Source organism: Adiantum capillus-veneris, chromosome 8 (assembly GCF_014529385.1).
Source record: "Adiantum capillus-veneris isolate H3 chromosome 8, ASM1452938v2, whole genome shotgun sequence".
In the NCBI taxonomy this organism is placed as follows: domain Eukaryota; kingdom Viridiplantae; phylum Streptophyta; class Polypodiopsida; order Polypodiales; family Pteridaceae; genus Adiantum; species Adiantum capillus-veneris.
In genome coordinates this window covers 156,495,002-156,501,329 of record NC_140938.1, presented here as the reverse complement: position 1 = coordinate 156,501,329, position 6,328 = coordinate 156,495,002, and positions in this window count along the sequence as shown.

The window sequence follows — 6,328 nt, the reverse complement described above, 5'->3', positions numbered from 1 at the left end:
GTAGTAATCATGCCTTTAGGGAAGGAAGGTGGGGCGAGAGAAAGACTTATCAAATCGTGGATGTGAGTGGAAGGAACGGTGGAAAAGATCGGACTGAGGGTGGACAAAGGAGTGCCAACTTGACAACACTATTGATCAGCAAAAATCAAGCACTGATACTACTTAGGACAATGAGGCAACATTTAAATGTCGACAAACTTTCAAAATCAAGAAAATGCATGTAAGTGTAGTTTTAAACACACAATGCTTTACACTAATGTTACTAAGGACAAGGAGACAATATTCAATTATGGAAAAAGTTTCAATAGCACGAATATAGATGTAAGTGGATATCTAAACACACAACACTCTAGAAAAACATAATACATGCTTTGTGTAGGCAAAGGATGCAACCAAATACAAGAGATACACCGCAACTATGAGTCCAAGATATGTTCCTTACTATGATTTGTGTGTTTTGAAAATGATTGAGACACTATACTTGGTAAATCTTGGTAGATAGAGAGCAAGAAAGATGTGCCACATAACACAAGACTTTGAGAGAGAGAGAGAGAGAGAGAGAGAGAGAGAGAGAGCGAGAGGTGATCGTGTTTTTTAGGGCTTTACCATGAAGTATTGTTTCAAAGATCTCTTTTTTGACAAAATGCATGGAATGCTGGTGTAAATGGATGTACGCTACATGCATTTGAAATCTAAGACTCTAGATGACTTCTCAATACCTCTTAAACTTCGTATTTAATTTACGTATAGACATGCACACTCATTTTTTGCTTGAAATGTTCTCTTCTCAAGAAGTCGTAGATGGTAATTGAGGTGTCATTGAGAAGCCATGCCTTCAGTCTTCCCTTTGGGAATTTGTTAGAGAGAGAGAGAGAGAGAGAGAGACCAATGATGGGGCGTTTTACTCATAGTAATTTCATAAGAACACACATTTTACTATATTGAAACTTCATTTTTTTAAATCCATCTACTTGCATTTAATGACTAGATAACAAATTTGTAGCAACTATTACTATGTAGGAATTGTTACAACCTATGACTTACTATATAGTAATCAGTTACACTAAATTACTAGAGAGAAAATGTGTAGCAACTATTACTATGTAGGAAATGCTAGAGCCCATGCCTTACTATATAGTAATCACAAAGCTGCTCCATTTTGCTAGATCCATCTAGCAAGAACATTAGATTACTATATAGCAAACTTGTAAGAAACATGATTTTATTAGTTCCATCTAGCAACTACATAGCAAGGTTTCACTTTTGCTAGTTGCTATAGGTTTGCTAGTTCAATCTAGAAAATCAATGAAATGGGATGATATTTACTAGGTAGCAATTGGTTTAAAGCTCCTTGTGACTAAACCAATAAGCAAGAATGGTAGGAGCTGGGTATGATCACTCGGTAGAGACTCTTCATGGTACATAGCAGGTGGTTGAAGACGACGCAAGCGAGGCTATTTTGCAGGTGGCTTAAACATAAAGAGAGAGCCTGCTGATGTGAGAAATAATCCTCTTAACGCTACTGAATAATATGTGTAAAATTGTGTATTGCAGCCACCGTAAACACCAGCTTCGACCAGAGGCGGAGGAGTTCGTTCCCATGAGAGCCTGTCTGGCTCATGAATCCGTAGCGAATGCTCGTTAGCAGCTTCAAGCGGACGCCAAGGAGTTTGTACCGGCGGCTATGAGAACAGCAGGCTCGGCCGGAAGTGGCATGGCATTCGGAGATGAAGCAGGCTCGACAGAGATCAGCTGCTTGAATGCGTACGCGTACGAGTTCGTTCCGGTGGCCAAAAGGACTACGCTCATGATCCGCAACCTGCCGAACAACCTTTTGTAAGGAAATCTGTGTGTGTGTGTGTGTGTGTGTGTGTGTGTGTGCGTGTGCTGTAAGGAGTTTGTTCACGTCCCCTCCTCCCTCCCCGTCTTTTTTAACTCAGGGAAGCAGACATGATGTCGGTCCTGGATAAGTTCTACGGTCGGAACGAGAGTGGTGAAGCTGCATACGACTTCCTGTACGTGGTGATGGATCCCACCTGGTGCGTCATTAAGGATGGACATGACCGCAGGATCAGCTTTTCAAACAAAAGCTACGCGTTTGTAAATCTTACAAGCCCTAGAGCAGCCAAAGCCCTCGAGGCCGAATTCCACCTCAACTCCCCGTCAGAAGTCGCAAAGTTTGCGAGGTCGCGTATGCCAGGGTCTCTCTCTCTCTCTCTCTCTCATTTTGTTGGTAGTACTGATAATCTAAGCATGTCCACGCGTGCATGGCTTGGAAAACTTGAGAAAGCATTGCTTGACGGCCTACTCAAGATCAAGTTTCCAGCCACATACTCATGCACCGTTAATTTTCTCTCCTCCCCGGAGTGGACCAATGACACCGGTCAGGGGTCGACATATAGAAGTGCTCATTAAAGGAATGTCATTCTTTTTTGACATACATCATTTCCTACCCTTGTTGAGCTCGGGCTGTTCATACGATACTCATAACACCTTCCTTTAGTCCTGTATATTCTTGGCGTTTTCCTAATATCTGTTTAGCCCTTTTAAAGTCAAAATGTATTATTTTCCTAGTCAAATTGAGCATGTCATTGACATATTATGTTTATACGGTGGTTTCGACAATTTATAACATCAAGAGCTCTGCTGTGTGAGCAAGTAGTACATTTATTGATAGCCCACGAAACTTGTTGGTTTGATCAATGAAGGACTATTATCAAAGTGTCTTATACTAGTAGAGTTCGTGGATCTATCATTATTTTTATGGCTTTCCATAAGAGAACTAGTTTCCTCTCCATGGAAAGTCCTACTTTCCGCCAGCATCGATTTTCCTGATTCGAATAATGCTGGCATTATGTGGCAAACAGAACAAAACATTACATGACACATTGAAAATCCAACTTTAGGATGTTGGCAAAATTGTAATTTACTTGAAGTGAGGCAATATCTCAAGGTCATGCTACCATTGTGCTCAACCATGACAACTTTTCAAAAATTATCCTACACTATCTCATAAACTAGTGCACTCATTCCTAAGTAGCAAAGAACTTGTTTCCAAGAAACCAAAATTTGGCAAGATTCTTGGCTTAGTAGATAGTACCCATCCCAATTCACCCCCGTGTGATGCTTTGTATGCCTTTCAAGCCCCTAAAACACCTTATTATGTCAAGCATCCTACAACGTCTAGGATTCCACCCTAGGGTACTGACCTTAATCAAGCTTCATCATCTTTAAGCCCCAAGGCCTTTGATAAGGGCAAGATACCAACTAGCATGGATAATGATGGTTCTCAAAGTGCTCAAAAAAGCTTCAAACCTAGAAACTTAACCTCTCACTATAACTTACCCAATATCTTTGATGTACTCGTTGGCATGCCCTTACCTGAGAAAACTCAATGACATAATTTTAACAAAGTCCAAAATCTTTATAAAGATCCTATTGTCATTAACTCAAAGGTTACTATGTCTGTTTCTAACTCAGAAGATCAATGAGATGGTCTTAAATACCCCTAAACAAAGTCCAAAATCTTTATAAAGATCCTATTGTCATTAACTCAAAGGTTACTATGTCTGTTGCTAACTCAGAAGATCAATGAGATGGTCTTAAATACCCCTAAACAAAGATTGCTTCATACAACATGAAATGGATCAATGACTCTAGTAGTCTCTACACCCTCACCAATTGATGGTAACTTTCTCTAAAATTTTGTTATCTACTCATGCTAGGAGCACAAAATCTTCTTAATTTTTCATTTTCTTCTTATTTTGGAGACATGATCATCGTTATCCTTCTACCTTGGTCATGTTTGGGTGGTGAATTCAATATGATCCCTCACTCCTCTATTTGAACCCTCTTTGTCTCCAATTTTTAGGCAACAATAAGCAGCTACTTAGTAAGTATTATCCTCTTCTCTTCATAAGGAAGATGCATGGCTTTCATCTTTAGGGAGCCTCTTCCCTTCATATCGGTCCTAGCTTCACTATCCCTATTACTCATAATATCTCATGGTCTAGATTGGAAACACTATACTTCCTGTAATCAAATTGATTATTTGTTAAGGAATCTCTTATATGGATATAGAATTTCTCATTAAATGTATATTTTATTGGATTATATTATAAGATCAAATTGGTTACCTAAAAAGGAATATATGGTTGTGGTAGCTCATATGGATATAGAAATGTTTGATCATTTCTCCATTGTATTGGACTTATATAATGATGTCATGTTTGACACAATTTATGCAGTTGGTTTATCTAGCCACTCATGGTAAATATTAATCTGCTTGATCGTCCAAAATAAAAATATGATGACAGTACCTCTCCTGCTTGTCTTCATTTTTAATTTCGTCTACAAGTATGTATTAAAAATGTGTGTGATTTTGTTGCTCATAAGGATAGGGAAAAGAATTTCAGTAGGCCACTCAAGTGCTATCAGCTATAGTTGGGGTTGTTAAACTAGGTCATGTTACTGATTCTCAAATACAAGAATGGAACAATGCTAGGAAAATATTTTGTAATACGACTTATTTATGAAAATTCTTAAAGTTTAAAGTTTCACGAAAGAACTAGTTAAATATCTATCAGTTTTCTTGAACTATCAGAAACATAAAGACAATTTTTATATCGTAAACATGTATAGGTATGCATGATGTAATTATTTGCATCAATTAGATGCTGAACATCATCTTCTAATTGATTGTGAAGAAATAAAAATATATGTTTAATCATTCGATGAGGATAGTCACACTCTTCATGGGAAGAAAGGGATTCTAAATCTAGTTTTGATCATCAAATTGATAAGGTGACTTAGATAAGAGTGTGAGACTTTTATATCTTTTGCAAATGAGCTAAAAAATGAACCAAAATAGGAAATAAAAAAATCTATTGTATGTGGAAAAGCTTCTTGATGAGTTCAAGGATGTTTTTACTGATGACTTACTAGGTCAGCCTCCTCCTAAATCACCTGACCATGGGATAGATCTATATCAAAGATATGGACCGTACTCTCGGGCCCTTACAAGATGAACTTAAGAAACTAAAATTTCAACTAAATGACTTGTTGAAGAAAGGGCTAATCAAACCTATTGTATCTCTTTGGGATAACCCAGCTCTTTTCTACGGAAAGATGAATGTGACTTATAGGCTATGCATTGACTAGAGGGATCTTAATAAACAAACCATTGAAAATAAATCTCACCTTTCACACCTTTCACATATTTTTAAAGCTGCTTTTCATACACGATATGGGCACTTCGAGTTTATAGTTTTGGCTTTTGGTTTGACTTAATGAACAATATATTTCATCAATATATTAATGACTTTATTTTGATGTTTTTGGATACTATATTTGCTTATTATAAGAATGAAAAAGATCATGAATTATATTTAAGGAAAACTCTTGAAGTACTGCGTGAACATCAATTGTATGTCAAACTGAGTAAGAGTTTCTTTGCCAATCCTCAAAGAATTGTATATATGGGAAGGGCAAACTCTAAGAGAGCATTCATGTTGATTCTGACAAGGTCAAGGCAATTGAGGATTTACCGATACTAGAAACTATGAGAGATATGAGGAGTATTTTGGAGTTGGCATAATATGAGCGAGCACTTATTAAGAATGTTTCTAAGATTGGGAGATATCTAGCTGAAATAACAAAGAAAAATAAAGGATTTGTATCATCTGAATCATGTACAGGTACTTTTGAAACACTAAAATCGAAAGAAGAGGAATTGAAAACTATATTTTAAAGAATCTAGAATTAGGGAAATCTTCTTTGGTTATATGTGATCCAAGTGGAGAAAACATGGGCTGTATTCTATATGAGAAGGGAAGAGTTGTGATATGCAAATATAGAAAGTTGAGAAGGCACGGTTTGAACTATCCTGTGCATGATTGAGAATTAGTTAAAATCTATATATTCACTCGACAATAATAAGTAGAAGTGAAAGCTAATTCTTTTTTCCACACAAAGAGATTTAATGCTAGAGAAGCTAACAAACATAGACTATGGAGTAGTGGCATTTTTTAATATGGGCATACCAATATGTTAGCACCTATTAGCCTCTACGAGCAGTTCACTACTGCCCATTCAACAACTGGATGGGATAGCAGATAATCTACAGAGAATATGGCCAATATTGCGTCATGCAAAGAGCTTCTCTTGCAAAATTACCTTGATTTGGTGGCATATCCTATGAGCAAATGGGTATGCAGCAACTATGGGATCACGTTGAGAATGTTAAAGCTACATATACCAACCCCTATGCTCACACTATTTTTTTATTTATCCCTTGAACAAGCGTCACCTTCTTGCACTCTTAATAAAA